Here is a 17,945-nt window from a genome sequence, read left to right on the forward strand (position 1 = left end):
GTTAGGAAGTGGTAATGGAGTAGACATTATATTAGATATTTTGTATCACTGGAGAGCGCACTGTATTTCTGTATAATAAAATGAAAAGTAATGTAATTCAGTGTTATTTGCATATACTGTATATTCAGTCATTGCAGGAGCTATGGTTTGTAAAAGGTACATCCTATATCCATACCTAAACCCCAAAAATAAAATTGCACTTATTGCAGCTCACCAATCCTTAGATGTAGTGGTTGCATTTTTCCTATTTCAGGTATTTACCTTTTATTGGGACTTGTTATTTCTGTGAATAACACAGTTCACGTCCCTTGGTGGTTACATTAATTTCTATACTGTATCTATACTTTAACTGGAACTCCAATCTGAACATTTCTTGATGATTTGGATAGAGTGGGGAAGTGTTAATACCTCTGTTAAGTTTTTTCTTGCTATGTGTGTTTCCTGGGGAAACGTCCCTCCAATAGCTATCTGACAGAAATAACAAGAAGTGAGAAAACATTGTCGGGGTAGTGAGCCATTGTAAAAGGCCAACTCAGGGTTCTCCAGGGCATGGAATCTAAGCCCAGCCTGCTTCTTCACCGGGGGCCCGTGATGGTGGGGATGTACTTTCAGGAAAAACTGGAACCATGTCACAGCCCCCAGGTAAGCCCAGCTGATGATGCAGAGATCATTTGTGTGTGCCGGAGTACAGATGGCAAGAGACAGAAGAAGATCCGGAAAGCGAACCAAAGTCAGGGCATGTGGCAGGAAGTGAAAATGTTAGATGAAGCTGGTGTCGGTACGTGGGAAGTTAGACACAGAATACAAGTAATATGCGATAAAGCAGGACCTGGGAGGAACTAGGAAGTTGCTCAGGCAAGGCAGGCTGCACTGACCATGTCTGTATATAGAGAAGCAGACTTGAAGGAGGGCCAGGAAGTAATAGAAGGGAAAAGGATATAAATACACAACAGAGTAGGCAATGCCTATAGGTGAACACAGAAGTCAGCAGCACATGTGAGTGGAATCACAGGTCCAGCAGAACTATTGCAGCAAGTAGGTAAGAATTTCACAAGACAAAAAATCTCTCCAAAGTGAGGGAAAATCCCACCTTTGCAAAAACATGTCCCCTCCACCATAGGTATTGCAGATGTTGGGCAGCTCTTCATCTTGAGTGGGATGTTCTGGCTACCTGCCATTTTTGCTTTTACTTTTAGTGTTCAAGTACCTGTCAGGTCACCTGTGGCCAGGTGACAACTGCACCCTGTTGGAGGCAGGGGTGCAACGCAAGGTAGTGAATCCGATAGCTGACTGCTGCGGATGGACAGGAACGTGAGCCCAAGATTCCCCAGGGCGCGGAGTCTAAGACCCAACAGGTGTTCACCAGAGCCTCTAGTGGTGAGGATGGACTTGGCTGCAGCTGGGCCCAGGTCGCGGCCCCTGGGGTCCGCCGGGTCATGCTCCGTAGGGGGAGAGGGGAAGCAGCCACTCAGGACACAAGGGATAGTGATGGGTAAGCCGAGGTCGGGGCAACAGGCAGACAAGGGTAACCAAGGGACAGGCCGAAGGTCAGGGTAACAGGCGAACAGGAATAGTCAGAGACAAGCTAAAGTCGGTACACAGAAAGATAGATCAAGCACACGGCAGACAGGAACACAACTAACAAGCACTGTTGAATAGCAAAGCAGACCTGCAGTGCACTGGTTAGTATAGACTTCCTGGAATGGCCTGGGGTGGGGCGGAACAGGGAGGAAAGATGATAAAAAGGAGCCAGAAGGGGAGTCTGGCCTCTAATGCAGACATGAAGGAGCAGGTAAGCTGCCAAACACTATTGCAAGTCCATGACAGTACCACTCCTGTGATGCAACACACAGTTTAATCCCTTCCCGCCACTGCCTCCAGCCCTTTAAAAATTTCTAGATGCCGGGAGGCAGAGAGAGAGGGGCCTTTGGGTAATGTGACCACTGTGATTGGCTGTCACAGCAGACACATGAGCAGAAAGCTCCCAATTACGAGTATGCATCAGGAGCTTTCCGGCGCCCACCGGTAACTGTGCTTGGACACACGGTCTCAGCAGAGTTTTGTGTATATGCTGCCTCTTGGTGTTAAAGTCCACCCCCGGCCAGAGGGAAAAAGTTAAAGCCTAGAGAGACTCCACTAACCTCCTCTGTTCCTTTTCTAGTTACATGACAAAGCCAAGGGAAGGACTTCCCTTGACTCTGAACTGCTGCTGTATCTGAGGTTTGGTGAGTTAATTTCAGAGAGAAAGAGAGAAGGGAGACATCTCTAATATGGGTGAGGTAGAAAATTTTATCAGGCAGCATCTGTACCAGTGAGGGGATCTTTGGGTTTGGGGACAAGGAAAGATATGTATTGGGGAGAAGAGATCTGTACTTGGTAGGGGTTAGACTATGGTTGCGTTCTGTACATTTCCTGTGTGTTACTTAGCCCTGACATTATGTACTCCTACTCCCTGCACTATGGGAATTATAAACTCCAGGCCCATATAATCTGTGTGTTAATGACTCCTTAACCCCTGCACTCTTTGTGTTACATACTCCTAACCTCTGCACAATGTGCGTTGTGTACTCCTGACCCCTACATCCTATGTAGTAGTCTCATAACTAGGGAGATGGTTTAGGTTTGGGTCTATCAAGGGTTCAGGGTGCCTGTTCGTGAATGTGGGATTTCTCTGCCATAGAGACCAACTAACGCACTTTTTGGATTTTGAACTTAGGCCAGATGGCTTAGAAAGGAAAAAAAGGGGGGCTGTTGGATAATTTTGGATAATTCAACCCCCTCAGTATTAGAGGTTGGTTCTGGGACAAGTGTGCTTGAGTTGTAATAGAGAAAGCATAGGCAGTGCTGCTTTAAAAAGATGTAAATCCTTATTGAACGTCCTGTGGGAAACATAATACTGTGTATCGCGGAGAATATGAGAGTGGGGGGAAGGGTTTTTACCTTTGTAGCACCCTCCTAGGTAGGTGCTAGAGTGCATCATTTTTGAGTTTCCTTGCTTAACAGGGGGACTGTCGGGTCAATTTAAGTACTCTCTGCCTAACAAGGAGCAGTGATCCATTGATAGGGTCTACTCATTGTGATCAGATGCTGCTCATGTTGTCTGCCTGTTTCACACTGGTCCAATAGGACGGGGCTTATTGGACAGTGGGAGGAAACCTGACAAATGGGAGCTAGAGTGTAGATACAGCCCTGGCCATTGGCAGAGGAAAGTGTCTCGAGGCATGCTAGATGACTGTACTTAAACCATGAGAGCCCATATGCACGGGGTCTTCGGCTGGAGAGTGGGGTCCCGGGGAAAGGATGGTCACTGCCCTCCTCTGTACAGGCTGCCATGCAGCCTCAGGTGGTTGACCCGAGGTCCAGAGTTACAGAAGCTGCAACCCAGATGTCCTGCAGAGCTGACTGAGAGGGGGATATACCTAGAAGGATCTGTTCCTGGTTACTGTGAGTACAGACCTACGCCTAGGTGCCTGTTCGTTGAGCTAGTGAACTCAGTGGACAGGTGCCAGTTAAAGAGGATACTGGTTAGTGAATCAGTGTTCATTGAGTCTGCTGCTTACAAATGCAGTATGGTTCAGCAGAGGGTCTGCTATTCAGTTCAACCAAGTGAGGCCAAGTGAGAGTTGTCCTCCTCTGTGCATAGGTAAAGATGGAGTATCCCACTAATCCCTTCTCCTATCCAAATTCTACCAATAAAATACAAAATAAACAAATCCCCCTAGATTGGTTATTGGATAACTAGCGAATGAGTGCGTACCTTGACGAGGGAAAAAATACCAAGCAACTGGCTGCAGGATAATCAGAGGGAGACCCAAGGAAATCTATCCTTAGCGACCCCTACAGGGGAAGTGCTACACCTCCTTTTAGCCTATGTTACATCTTAATACTGCTGATTTCCAGCAGCCTAATTTCAGCCTGTCCCTGTCAACATTCACTACAGTGATAACAGACTACATGTGTTTTTTTACAGGGCATAGGGTGATTTACAGGTTGCAGAAGATGGGGGCAGAACACTGCCACCCATAACATAAAATGCCCAAACAAGGACTTTTCTATCAGTAGCACCACCTGGTATTTTGATGAAAGCTAGCCTTTTCTTAAAAATAAAATAAAATAGGCTTTCCAATTGATATGTTAAAGCTTGGATGAGAGGTTAGTGGTTGGATTTACATCTAGGTTAACAAACAGTGCTTGAGTTCTTTGAATTGCAGTACTGGGGTACATTTTCCTATGTGCTCTGCCTGTGTGCAAAGTTCTGTACACTTAAAAAAAATCCTTCTACAGTGGCACCCAATGCGATTCATTACACTTTTTACAAAAAGATAATTTTAAGGTTGTTTTGATTTTGACACCTGAAATTGTATCCAGCGGTAACAGGCCTGAGAGTCGATTCACACTAGCGCGACTTGTCAGGCGACTTGTCAGCCTGACAAGTCGCGCTCCCTCGCAGACCATTGACTGCTACAGGACCCGTTCTAATAGGAGAGACACAAGTCGCTCCGACTTAGAAAAAGGGTCCTGTACTACTTCGGGGCGACCTCGGAGCGACTTGCATAGACTTTCATTATGTGAAGTCCATGCAAGTCGCTCCGAAGTCATGGGGCATCGGAATGCACAAGTCGCCCCCGAAGTAGTACAGAGTCGTGCCGCCCCAGTGTGAACCGACTCTGAATGGAACAGCAAAAGTAGCAGCCACAAGAGATCTAAAAGCTTTAGATACCCCCCTCAAGTCCAGGCTGTTTGAGCCCCCCACATTGTCCAAACTCCAATCACTGCCCAGCTGTGGGTGGGGCCTACTCACCTGGCACACGGGATCTTTCTCTCTTTGGTGTACACGATCACTAATGCCTGGAACAAAGTGGGTTGCATTCATGCAAATTCAGCATTAAGGTGGCAACCCATACTTAGTGAGCCGTACAACTGATGACGCTGTACTGTAACCTGGGGCTTTGCTGAATGACCCACACTATCCCTTTATATGTACCAGCAAAACCTTGGATTGAGAGTAACTTGGTTTGAGAGTGTTTTGGAAGACAAGCAAACTTTGTTATAAATTTTGACTTGATAAACAAGCGATGTCTTGATATACATGTAGCGTCATGTCACAACTGGGTATAAAAGAGAAGAAAGGTGTCAACTTACATGGTTGATGATTAAAACAGGCACATCTAAGTGGCATCTGGGGTAAAGTTGTTCACATAGACCATCCTCTGCTCCGCCATTGACGTCATCTCTTCCACACCGTGCTCTACGGGTAGTCTTCCCAGTCACAACTGCAGACTGATAGCGGTGGGGAGGACGGTCTAGGCATATTAACCAGTTCCTGCCTGATTGTCAATCTGCTATTGGCCGGGCAGGAATTGCTTAATTTACCGGGCAGTAATTGCATTCTTTGTTTTTTTTAACAGCATTCTTCAGCTCTACATTCATCTGTCAGTGGGGAAGCCCGCTGACAGATGATGACTCATGGTGGTTAAGGATGGGGGTTGCCGGCTTTTGGCCCACTGCTTAACAACCAGCTATTTCTTCACACAGAATTCAAATTGGTGGATCTTTTTCCGACCGATCCTAATTCTAATCATTCTGAAAAGTTGGAATAACCAAAAATTCGGCTGAATTTGTATTTGGACCGAAACAAATTGCACATGTCTAGCAGCAACTCAAAATGATACTTAGTAGTTTGTATGGCCCTCACGTCGGGAGATGCTCCTAATGAGACGATGGATGGTGTCTTGGGGTATTTCCTCCTAGATCTGAACCAGGGCATCACTGAGCTCCTGAACAGACTGAGGTGCAACCTGGCGACGTCAGATGGACCAAAACATAATGTTCCAGAGGTGTTTATTGGATTTAGGTCAAGCAAGCATGGGGGTCATTCCATGGTATCAACTCCTTTATCCTCCAAGAACTGGCTGCACATTCTCCACACATGAGACCAGGCATTGTTGTGCGCCAGGAGGAACCCAGGACCCACTGCACCAGCATAGGGTCTGACAATGGGTCCAAGGATTCCATCCCGATACCTAATGGCAGTGAGGGTGCCATTGTCTAGCCTGTAGAGATCTGTGTGTCCCTCCATGGATATGCCTCTCCAGACCGTCACTGACCTACCACCAAACTGGTCATGCTGAACGATGTTACAGGCAGCATAATATTCTCCCCAGCTTCTCCGGACCCTTTCACGTCTGTCACGTGCTCAGGGTTACCTGCTCCCATCTGTGAAAAACACAGGGTGCCAGTGGCGGATCTGTCAATTCTGGTGTTCAATGGTAAATGCCAGCCAAGCTCAAAGGTGCCGGGCAGTGAGCACAGGGCCCACTAGAAGACATCGAGCCCTCAGGCCACCCTCATGAAGTCTGTTTCTTATTGCTTGGTCAGAGACATTGACACCAGTGGCCTGCTGGAGGTCATTTTGTAGGACTCTGGCAGTGCTCATCCTGTTCCTCCTTGCACAAAGGAGCAGATACCGGTCCTGTTGATGGGTTAAGGACCTTCTAAAACCCCGTACAGTTCTCCTAGAGTAACTGCCTGTCTCCTAGAATCTCCTCCATGCTCTTGAGACTGTGCTGGGAGACACAGCAAACCTTCTGGCAATGGCACGTACGGTATTGATGTGCCATCCTAGAGGAGTTGGACTGCCTGTGCATCCTCTATAGGGTGAAGGTATCCCCTCATGCAGGGCCGGCGTTAGGGGGGGGCAAACTGGGAAAATGCCCAGGGCCCCGAATGTCCAGGGGCCCCGTGTCACTGTCAGCCAGGGCCGGACCGGGCAGTGTCCCGGTGGGCCGCGGCGCTCAGAGTCATCAGATTCACTCATAGACACTAGAAGACATTCCCTCACTGCGGGAGGCCGCCGGCCGGTGTACTTGTCAGCTACACCGGCTCCGCGGCCAATCAGCCTTCTGTTCAGGGGGGGTGTGGGTCACACCCCCCCCCCCCTGAGCAGAAGGCTGATTGGCTGCGGAGCCGGTCCGGAAGTCAAGTAGTCAGTGTGTGTCTGTGTGTTCCTTCCCGCGCGGCCGCCGATGATCACTGAAGCCGCTGCAGATGGGAGCTCCTTCAGCCCGACTTCGGGCTGCTCGCGGGGGGCGGCTGCGGGGAGAGAAGGTAAGTGACTGCCACTGCAGCCTGTGCTGAATAGGAGGGGGGTGGGGCGGCTTGGCTCGGCTGCTTATAGAGAGGATTTGATGTCTCCTTATGCCGCTGGATGGATGGATTCTTCTCCCTTCTGCAGGCATTCTGCGGCTGCAGGAGGGATATGGAAATATCAATTTCTCTATATGCAGCTGAGCTGTCCCATCCCCCTCCTATTCAACTTCTTTTACTGCCCCCCAGTGATCTTAGCCCCCCCCCCCAGTGATCTTAGCCCCCCCCCGTGATCTTAGCCCCCCCCCCAGTGTTGTGTTCTTAGCCCCCCTCCCCAGTGATCGTAGCCCCCCTCCCCAGTGATCGTAGCCCCCCTCCCCAGTGATCGTAGCCCCCCTCCCCAGTGATCGTAGCCCCCCTCCCTAGTGATCATAGCCCCCCTCCCCAGTGATCGTAGCCCCCCTCCCCAGTGATCTTAGCCTCCCTCCCCAGTGATCTCAGCCTCCCTCCCCAGTGATCTTAGCCTCCCTCCCCAGTGATCTTAGCCTCCCTCCCCAGTGATCTTAGCCTCCCTCCCCAGTGATCGTAGCCCCCCTCCCCAGTGATCGTAGCCCCCCTCCCCAGTGATCGTAGCCCCCCTCCCTAGTGATCGTAGCCCCCCTCCCTAGTGATCGTAGCCCCCCTCCCCAGTGATCGTAGCCCCCCTCCCCAGTGATCGTAGCCCCCCTCCCCAGTGATCGTAGCCCCCCTCCCCAGTGATCTTAGCCCCCCTCCCCCAGTGCTCTTAAACCCCCTGTACTCTTTAGCCCCCCCGTGCTCTTCAAGTCCCCACAGTGCTTTTCATCTCCCCCTATGCTCTCTGGCTCCCCCAGTGCTCTCCACCCCCCTGTGCTCCCTGGCTCCCCCATAAGTGATTTCCAGTCCCCCCCCAGTGCTCTCCAGTCCCCCCCCCCATGCTTTCCATCCCCCTGGTTTTCCCTGCCCACCACCCCCCCCCAGTGCTATCCACACCCTGCGCCTTCCAACCCCCCTGCAATGCTTTCCAAACCCCCCCTTAATTCTCTCCAGTTTCCCCCCCCCCTTGCCCTTCAGCTCCTCCAGTGCTATCTGCTTTCCCTGTGCTCTCCAGCCCCCCTAGTGTCCTTCTATCTTCTATCATGTCTGCAGTCTCTGACCTTCTCTTGTATCACATCCGCAGTCTCTGGACCATCTCCTGTACTATGTCTGCAGTCTCTGACCATCTCTTGTGTCATGTCTGCAGTCTCTGACCATCGCTTGTATCACGTCTGCAGTCTCTGACCAGCTCTTGTATCACGTCTGCAGTCTCTGACCAGCTCTTGTATCACATCCGCAGTCTCTGGACCATCTCCTGTATCATGTCTGCAGTCTCTGACCATCTCTTGTATCATGTCTGCAGTCTCTGACCATCGCTTGTATCACGTCTGCAGTCTCTGACCAGCTCTTGTATCACGTCTGCAGTCTCTGACCATCTCCTGTATCATGTCTGCAGTCTCTGACTATCTACTGTATCACGTCTGCACTCTCTGACCATCTACTGTATCACGTCTGCAGTCTCTGACCATCTCTTGTATCACGTCTGCACTCTCTGACCATCTACTGTATCATGTCTGTAGTCTCTGACCATCTCTTGTATCATGTCCTCAGTCTCTGACCATCTCCTGTATCATGCCCTCAGTCTCTGACCATCTCCTGTATCATGCCCTCAGTCTCTGACCATCTCCTGTATCATGTCCTCAGTCTCTGACCATCTCCTGTATCATGTCTGCAGTCTCTGACCATCTCTTGTATCACGTCTGCAGTCTCTGACCATCGCTTGTATCACGTCTGCAGTCTCTGACCAGCTCTTGTATCACGTCTGCAGTCTCTGACCATCTCCTGTATCATGTCTGCAGTCTCTGACTATCTACTGTATCACGTATGCACTCTCTGACCATCTACTGTATCACGTCTGCAGTCTCTGACCATCTCTTGTATCACGTCTGCACTCTCTGACCATCTACTGTATCATGTCTGTAGTCTCTGACCATCTCTTGTATCATGTCCTCAGTCTCTGACCATCTCCTGTATCATGCCCTCAGTCTCTGACCATCTCCTGTATCATGCCCTCAGTCTCTGACCATCTCCTGTATCATGCCCTCAGTCTCTGACCATCTCCTGTATCATGCCCTCAGTCTCTGACCATCTCCTGTATCATGCCCTCAGTCTCTGACCATCTCCTGTATCATGCCCTCAGTCTCTGACCAGCTCCTGTATCATGCCCTCAGTCTCTGACCATCTCCTGTATCATGCCCTCAGTCTCTGACCATCTCCTGTATCATGCCCTCAGTCTCTGACCATCTCCTGTATCATGTCCTCAGTCTCTGACCATCTCCTGTATCATGTCCTCAGTCTCTGACCATCTCCTGTATCATGTCCTCAGTCTCTGACCATCTCCTGTATCATGTCCTCAGTCTCTGACCATCTCCTCTATCATGTCCTCAGTCTCTGACCATCTCCTGTATCATGTCCTCAGTCTCTGACCATCTCCTGTATCATGTCCTCAGTCTCTGACCATCTCTTGTATCAGGTCTGTGGTCTCTGACCATCTCTTGTATCATGTTTGCAGTCTCTGACCATCTCCTGTACTATGTCCAGCGGGAACACTCTGCAGCCACACCGCACAGCACACCCAAGGTAAGTGAAGGACTGGAGAGAGGAGTGACTTCTACTTAGGGATTTATTTTGCAGAAAGGCTGGGCTGGCACTGGCAGCAACAATTTTATTCAAAGAAATCAGGATTTCTTCTGTAAATATACTGGCACTGGCAGCAACAATTTAATTCAAATCAGGATTTCTTTTGCAAATAGGCTGGCCTGGCACTGGCAGCCAGGCATAGTACTAGTCTAGTACAATGCCTGCCAGTGCCTTTGTCTGATCTGATGATGTCACTGCTAGCCTATTTGCAGAAGAAATCCTTATTTTTCCTCATTTTTTGATCATGTGTCATGATGACATTGGTTTTGGTAATTGTCTGACTCTGATGCCAGCCTATTTGCTGAAGAAATCCTGATTTGAATAAAATTGTTGCTGCCAGTGCCAGCCTACCAGGGGCTGATCTGAGGTGTGAAGGTGCAGGAATTGGGGTGACCTGAGGTGTGAAGGTGCAGGAATTGGGGTGACCTGAGGTGTGAAGGTGCAGGAATTGGGGTGGTCTGAGGTGTGAAGGTGCAGGAATTGGGGTGGTCTGAGGTGTGAAGGTGCAGAAATTGGGGTGGTCTGAGGTGTGAAGGTGCAGCAATTGGGGTGGTCTGAGGCGTGAAGGTGCAGAAATTGGGGTGGTCTGAGGCGTGAAGGTGCAGAAATGGGTGGTCTGAGGGGTGAAGGTGCAGCAATTGGGGTGGTCTGAGGTGTGAAGGTGCAGAAATTGGGGTGGTCTGAGGTGTGAAGGTGCAGAAATTGGGGTGGTCTGAGGTGTGAATGTGCAGAAATTGGGGTGGTCTGAGGCGTGAAGGTGCAGGAATTAGGGTGATCTGATTTGTGAAGGTGTGCAAAGCTCACTTGATTTCTTATTTATTCTATTTAATGTTATTTAATTAAAGCATATTTTCATGTAGTTGTATGTTTTATTTGGCTAAATTTGATTAAATGCGCCTATATTTTTGGTAGAATATAAAAAAATTTGGGGCCCCACTTTTAGGTTTGCCCAGGGCCACACTTTATCTGAAACCGGCCCTGCCCTCATGCTACCAGTAGGGACACTGACCCTAGCCAAATGCAAAACTAGTGGAAAAACAGTCAGAAAAGATGATTGGGGAAAAAAACTGTCAGTGACCTCCAACTGTAAAACCATTCCTGTTTTGGAGGTCATCCCATCTAGTGAACCTGTTCATTATATTAACACCAAAGCAGCTGAAACTGATTAATAACCCCCTCTGCTACTTAACTGATCAGATCAATATCCCAGGAGTTTAACTGACTTGATGCTATACTCTGAATAAAAATTGTTCCTTTAATTTTTTTAGCAGTGTATATTAAATATTGTATTTTATCTCCTGGATAGGACACATCTCTTTGCTGCCAAATTATCAAGGTCCTGAGAAAGCAAATAAATGTGAAATGCGTCGACCTCTTGGAATACTTAGCAAAGACGTACTTGGTGTTATATCATATTGCAAATGTCATCCAATGAGAGGATTTTCTCTTGTTTTTATGAATATTTTAAATATTTTTTGTAATAAACATTGATATTTTATACGATAATAGATGTGGCCACTCCTCTCTTGGTACCAGAAAAGTCAGACAACACATTGTTTTTTTCTTAAAAGAAAATATAAAAAATGTTCTTGTACTGTCACCAATCAGTGTCCCTGATCACCACCACACCAGTTATATGATGACGCTGTACTGCACTGGTGACAGTTTGTAACAAAAAAAAAAAAATGTTCAAGTACCTTAAACTGTCTACTTTCCAAAACGGGGGTCATTTGGGGGGTATTTGTACTGTCCTGACATTTTAGGGTCTCAAGCAATTATATAGTCTGTCAGTACATCAGGATTGATCGATTTATTAGATATATACCATAGTTTGTGGACTCTATAACTTTCCTACAGACTAAATAATATACACTGATTTGGGTTATTTTCACCAAAGAAATGTTACAGAATACAGTGTGGTCTATTTCTATGAAGAACAACTATTTATTTGCAAAAGGTTCAACAGAAATGAAGAAAAATATTATTATTTTTTTTTTAAATTTCAGTCTTTTTTTCGTTTATTTAGCAAAAAATGAAAAACCCAGTGACGATTAAATACCACCAAAATAAAACTCTGTGTGAATAAAATGATAAAAACTGAGTTTTGATACAATGTTGCATAACTGTGCAATTGTCATTCAAAGTGTGACAGCGCTGAAAGCTGAAAATTGGCCTGGGCAGGAAGGGGGTCTAAGTGCCTGGTATTGAAGTGGTTAATGAGGAAAAAAACAGTCCTTTACAAAATAAGGCTGGCGGTCATCATCCAAAACTTCGTACAAAGAATGCAATAAGGTATACAAGAGTACGTTCAGGGCAGATTATGAAAGACACATTGCTGAGGAGAGTAAAAAAAAAAAATCCTAAAAAGTTATTCAAATATAGGTCAGAACATGTTGGCCCCTCGGTTTCTCTTCATAAGCTTGCTAATGTCACCCCAGTGCTGAGGGAGAGGGGCAGAGGAGGGTCAAACAAGGATGCTGTGGAGGCAACAGACATCCTCCTTATCAACTGATGCCATCATTGGTTGTTAGGATGCCAGCGTCCAGAAAGTCATAATGATGCATAATGAAAACCTGTGGCTTTGTGTAACTAAAAGGCTTCATCCACCTGCTGGTTTTTATACAATTTCTCATCGATTTTTAGGCATTTTGCCAAGGCACCCCTTGGAAGCCTCAAGGCACTCTGGTTAAAAAAGGCTGGTTTAAACCATGCTCAATTGGTACTAAGGGGTCCAAAGTTTGCCAAGAAAAAATCCCCCCCAACCATTGCCCCACCAGCCTGAACCGTTACCTGCCCCCCTCCCCCACACCATTACACCCCCACCAGCCTGAACCGTTACCCCCCCTCCTCCCCCACACCATTACACCACCACCACCAGCCTTAACCGTTACCCCCCTCCCACACACCATTACATCACCACCAGCAGCCTGAACCGTTACCCCCTCCTCCCCCCAAAGATTACACCACCAGCCTGAACTGGTACCCCCCCCCCCCACACCATTACATCCCCACCACCAGCCTGAACCGTTATCCTCCCTCCTCCCCCACACATAGTTACATAGTTAGTGAGGTTGAAAAAAGACATCAGTCCATCCAGTTCAACCTATGATGTGTGTGTGTGTCTACTGTTAACCATACATTGTATACCCCTGTATATTGTGGTCTTTAAGGTGCCCATCTAATAGTTTTTTGAAACTATCAATGCTCCCTGCTGATACGACTGCTTGTGGAAGAGAATTCCACATCCTTACCGCTCTGACAGTGAAGAACCCTTTACGCATTTTAAGGTTAAACCGCCTTTCCTCAAGTTTTAGTGAGTGGCCACGTGTCTTGTTGTATCTCCTTTCTCTGAATAGTTTGTTCCTTATGCTAGGGTCACCAGTACAGTATTTGTACATTGATATCATATCCCCCCTCAATCGTCTTTTCTCCAGAGAGAATAAATTCAGTGCTTGTAGTCTTTCCTCATAGCCGATGCCCTCCATTCCCCTAATTATTTTTGTTGCCCTTCTCTGGACTCTTTCCAGTTCCAGCACATCCTTCCTGAGGACCGGTGCCCAGAACTGGACAGCATACTCCAGATGTGGCCGGACCAGAGTCTTGTAGAGCGGGAGAATAATCTCTTTATTTCTGGAGTGAATCCCCTTTTTTATACATCCCAGTATTCTGTTGGCTTTGCTTGCAGCGGCTTGGCATTGCATGCCACTGCCAAGCCTGTTGTCTACCAGTACCCCCAGGTCCTTTTCCATCCTAGACTCACCCAGAGGTTCCCCCCCTAGTGAGTAGCTTGCTTTCTGGTTTCTGGCCCCCAGGTGCATTACTTTACATTTTTCAACATTAAACCTCATCTGCCATGTAGTTGCCCACCCCGTTATTTTGTTCAGGTCCGCTTGCAAGATTTCCACATCCTGCATAGAAGATATTGGCATGCCTAATTTAGTATCATCTGCAAATACTGAGATTGTAGTAGATATCCCCTCCTCTAGATCATTTATGAATAAATTAAACAGGATTGGTCCCAGGACAGAACCCTGGGGGACCCCACTTTCCACACCCGCCCAATCCGAGTACTCCCCATTAATCATTACCCTCTGTACTCTCCCCTGGAGCCAGTTCTCTATCCAGGTACTCACCTTATGGTCCATACCTACCTTCCTTAGTTTGTACAGTAAGCGTTTGTGGGGAACGGTGTCAAAGGCCTTTGCAAAGTCCAGATACACCACAGCCACAGGCTTACCTTTATCTAGGTGGCAGCTCACTTCATCGTAGAAGGTTAATAGATTGGTTTGGCACAAACGATTTTTCATAAATCCATGCTGATTGCTACTAATAATACCGTTTTCATTACTAAAGTCTTGTATGTGGTCCCTTAACATCCCCTCCAAAATCTTGCAGACTACTGATGTTAGGCTGACCGGCCTATAGTTACCCGGGATACATCTCGGCCCCTTTTTAAATATTGGTACCACGTTGGCTTTTTTCCAATCAGCTGGCACCATACCCGTCTGTAAGCTATCCTTAAAGATCAAGAGTAATGGTCTGGCAATCACCTGGCTGAGCTCTTTAAGAACCCTCGGGTGCAAGCCATCCGGTCCTGGTGATTTATTTATGTTAAGTTTCTCTAGTTTAGTTCTAAGTCTATCTTCTGTTAGCCATGGCATTACACCATTACACCACCACCTCCATCCTGAAGCGTTACCCCCCCCCCCCCCCACACACCATTAAACCACCACCAGCCTGAACCGATGGTACAAGTCAGGATGGATCCATGCCCCAAATTCTGACCCCACCATCTGAATGCTGCAGCTGAAATCCAGACTCATCAGACAAGGCAACGTTTTTCCAATCTTCTATTGTCCAATTTTGGTGATCCTGTGCCAATTGTAGCCTCAGTTTCCTGTTCTTAGCTGACAGTAATGGCACTCTGTGTGGTCTTCTGCTGCTGTAGCCCATCTGCTTTAAGGTTCTATGTGTTGTGCATTCAGAGATGGTATTCTGCACACCTTGGTTGCAATGATTGATTTCCTGAGTTACTGTTGCCTTTCTATCATCTGGAACCAGTCTGCCCATTCTCCTCTGACATCAACAAGACATTTTCCTCCACACAACTGCCGCTCACTGGATATTTTCTCCTTTTCCCACCATTCTCTGTAATCCCCAGAGATGGTTGTGTGTGAAAATCCCAGAAATCCTCAGAGCAGCCCGTCTGCCACCAACAAGCATGCCACGTTCAAAGTCACTTCAATCCCCTTTGTTCCCCATTCTGATGCTCTGGTTTGAACTTCAGCAAGTTGTCTTCACCACATCAGGATGCCTAAATGCATTGAGCTGCTGCCATGTGATTGGCTAATTAGCAATTTGTGTTACCAAGCAATTGAGCAGGTGTACCTAATAAGGTGGCCAGTGGGTGTAAATCCTGCATAATAATAATAATTGCTCTTCAGAGAACAATGCTAATGTAAATGAACTCTAAGAGAAATACGATAGAGTCAATGATCCGAAACAAACATATAGATCAGACTTCCTCTGCTCTGACTTCCTTCATCTGAATACTGAGGGCTTGGTTGCTTTGGGCAGTCTTGATAACTGTGGGCCTCCATGACAACCAGGGCCGGGCAAGGGGTGGGCAGGAGGGACAGCTGCCCTGGGCACTGTGGAATCATGTTAGGTTCAGGGGCACCACAAGGAGATTGAGGAGAGGAGATTTGTGTATTTGTGTTGGAGGGGGGGGGGGGGGGGGCTGCTGGTAAAAATTTTTCTAGGAGGGGGAATTTCAGGAGGTATGCTAGGAATGGTGATCTGGAGGAGATTTGTGTTGAGGAGGAGGATTTGTGCTAGGATGGGGGATTTGGGGGGGGGGGGGGGGGTTGTGCTAGAAAAGGTAATATGGTGGTGGGGGGGGTTTGTGCTAGGAGAGGAATTTCTTTTTGGGAGATGGATTTGTACTAGTAGATATGATTGGGGGGCATTTAGAGGTGGGGTGCCCTATACTGCATGGCAACCCACTTGAATAGAGTAGTAGACTGCTGTGGGTGGCGTTGGAACAGGACTCGATACCGGTCCTACTGGCTGGAATCCCGTGGGTTGAGCCGCGTTGCTTCCGATCTCTCCCTCCGCATCCCTTGATTGAGCCTACTTTGGTGGAGATCCATAAATATTTCAGATGGGCCTGGGTGGACGGTTTCCCTTCACCGTTGACCCCGATCATTGGTCACCTGGACTTTGCCCCATGTCTCACGGATAAGACATTCCAATTGCAACCTGAGCAGAGTTTGGTCAGAGCTTCTGCTTTCTTGGGCCCTTCGGGGTGGCACCATCCCTCTGTACAGTGCATTTGATTCTTCGATTCTGGGACGATGGAAAATCTGGCAACTGTCTCACTTCCTTTGTTCCCTGCCGGACCATAACAGTTTCCGTAGACGCCTTACCTCATTTGAAGACCTTTGTGTGGGTGATGACCCCTTTACGGAAATCCCTTTCATGTTCTTACAGCATCCTAATGACAATCTCCTCACATGCTGATCCCCCTTTTCTGAATAAATGGGAACGGGATCTTAATGTCACGTTCTCAGACGCTCAAAAGAACGCTTTTCTTCACCCATAAATCCTCCTTATGTAGCAAATACCAAGAGATTACTTATAAAATTCCTACGCGCTGGTATCAAACCCCTTCCGTCTTGGCATCAATGTTTCCCGGCCACAGTCCATTGTGTTGGCGCTGCAACACACACCCGGGCACACTTCTACACATTTTTTGGGACTGCCCTCGGTTGCGCCCCTTCTGGCTGTAGGTACTGGGGATCGTTCACAAACTTACTGACATTTCTCCTACAGATGATCCAGCAGCGGTGCTCCTTAACCACTTTACCACCGGAGGATTTTCCTACTTAACGTCCAGGCCACTTTTTGCAACTTGGCACTGCGCGACTTTAACTGACAATTGCGCGGTCATGCAACCCTGTACCCAAACTAAATTTACGTCCTTTTTTTCCCCACGAACAGAGCTTTCTTTTGGTGGTATTTGATTACCTCTGCGCTTTTCGTTTTTTGCGATATTAATAAAAATCTAAAATTTTGCGGAAAAATTGACATTTTCTACTTTGACAGTTAAAAAATATCCAATATATTCAATTTTTGTCATATATTTAGGCCAAAATGTATTTAGCTACATGTCTTTGACAAAAAAATTCTCAATGAGCGTATTTTTAACCGCTTTAAGACCGGAAGATTTTACCCCATTCCTGACCAGGCCATATTTTGTGATTCGGCACTGCGTGACTTTAACGGACAATTGCGTGGTCGTGCAAAGCTGTACCCAAACTAAATTGATGTCCTTTTTTTCCCACAAACAGAGCTTTCTTTTGGTGGTATTTGATCGCCTGTGCGATTTATATTTTTTGCGTTATAAACAAAAAAAGAGCAACAATTTTGAAAAAATAATATTTTTCACATTTTTTTATATGAAATTCTCAAAAAAAAATGTAAACATCAAAATGTTTTAACATTTTAGGCCAATTTATTTTCTGCTACATATTTTTGGTAAAAAAATCGCAATAAGCGTATTTTGATTGGTTTGCGCAAAAGTTATTGCGTTTAATAACTACAGGAAAGATTTATGTCATTTTTATTGTTTATTTTTTTTACTAGTAATGGCGGCGATCTGCAATTTTTTTTGCGGGACTGCGACATTGCAGCGGACAGATCGGACCCTTGACTGACATTTTTGACACTTTTGGGGGTACCAGTGACATTACTACAGTAATCAGTGCTATATATATGCACTGTTACTGTAAAAATGACACTGGCAGGGAAGGGGCTAACTTTATTAGAGATCCAAGGGTTAAGTGTGTCCCTAGGGGCGTGTTTCTAACTGTCAAGGGGCGTGGCTTGTGATGTAACCACAGAGACATACGATCCTACATAGCAGGATCGTATAGTCTTTGCTGTTACACCAGGGAGAATGACAGGCGGTTGTGTTTACATCAGCCACCTGCCTTTCTCCCTCTCCTCCAGCGGGAGATCGCCAGTGACCGGCGGACATCGGAGCCACCGGTCACACGCGTGGGGACCTCAGTGAACGAGCGGGAGCAGGAGCGCGCCTCCGG

At 47.2% G+C, this 17,945-nt stretch overlaps 1 long non-coding RNA gene across 1 annotated transcript in view; it reads left to right on the forward strand.

Annotated features, from left to right (window-relative positions):
- Positions 1-17,945, forward strand: part of LOC309567853 — a 1,051,047-nt gene that overhangs the window by 168,378 nt on the left and 864,724 nt on the right. The gene's annotated exons all lie outside the window — the stretch shown is intronic.

This window comes from Pelophylax lessonae, assembly GCF_965119305.1.
Source record: "Pelophylax lessonae genome assembly, chromosome: 12".
NCBI classification, from domain to species: Eukaryota; Metazoa; Chordata; class Amphibia; order Anura; family Ranidae; genus Pelophylax; species Pelophylax lessonae.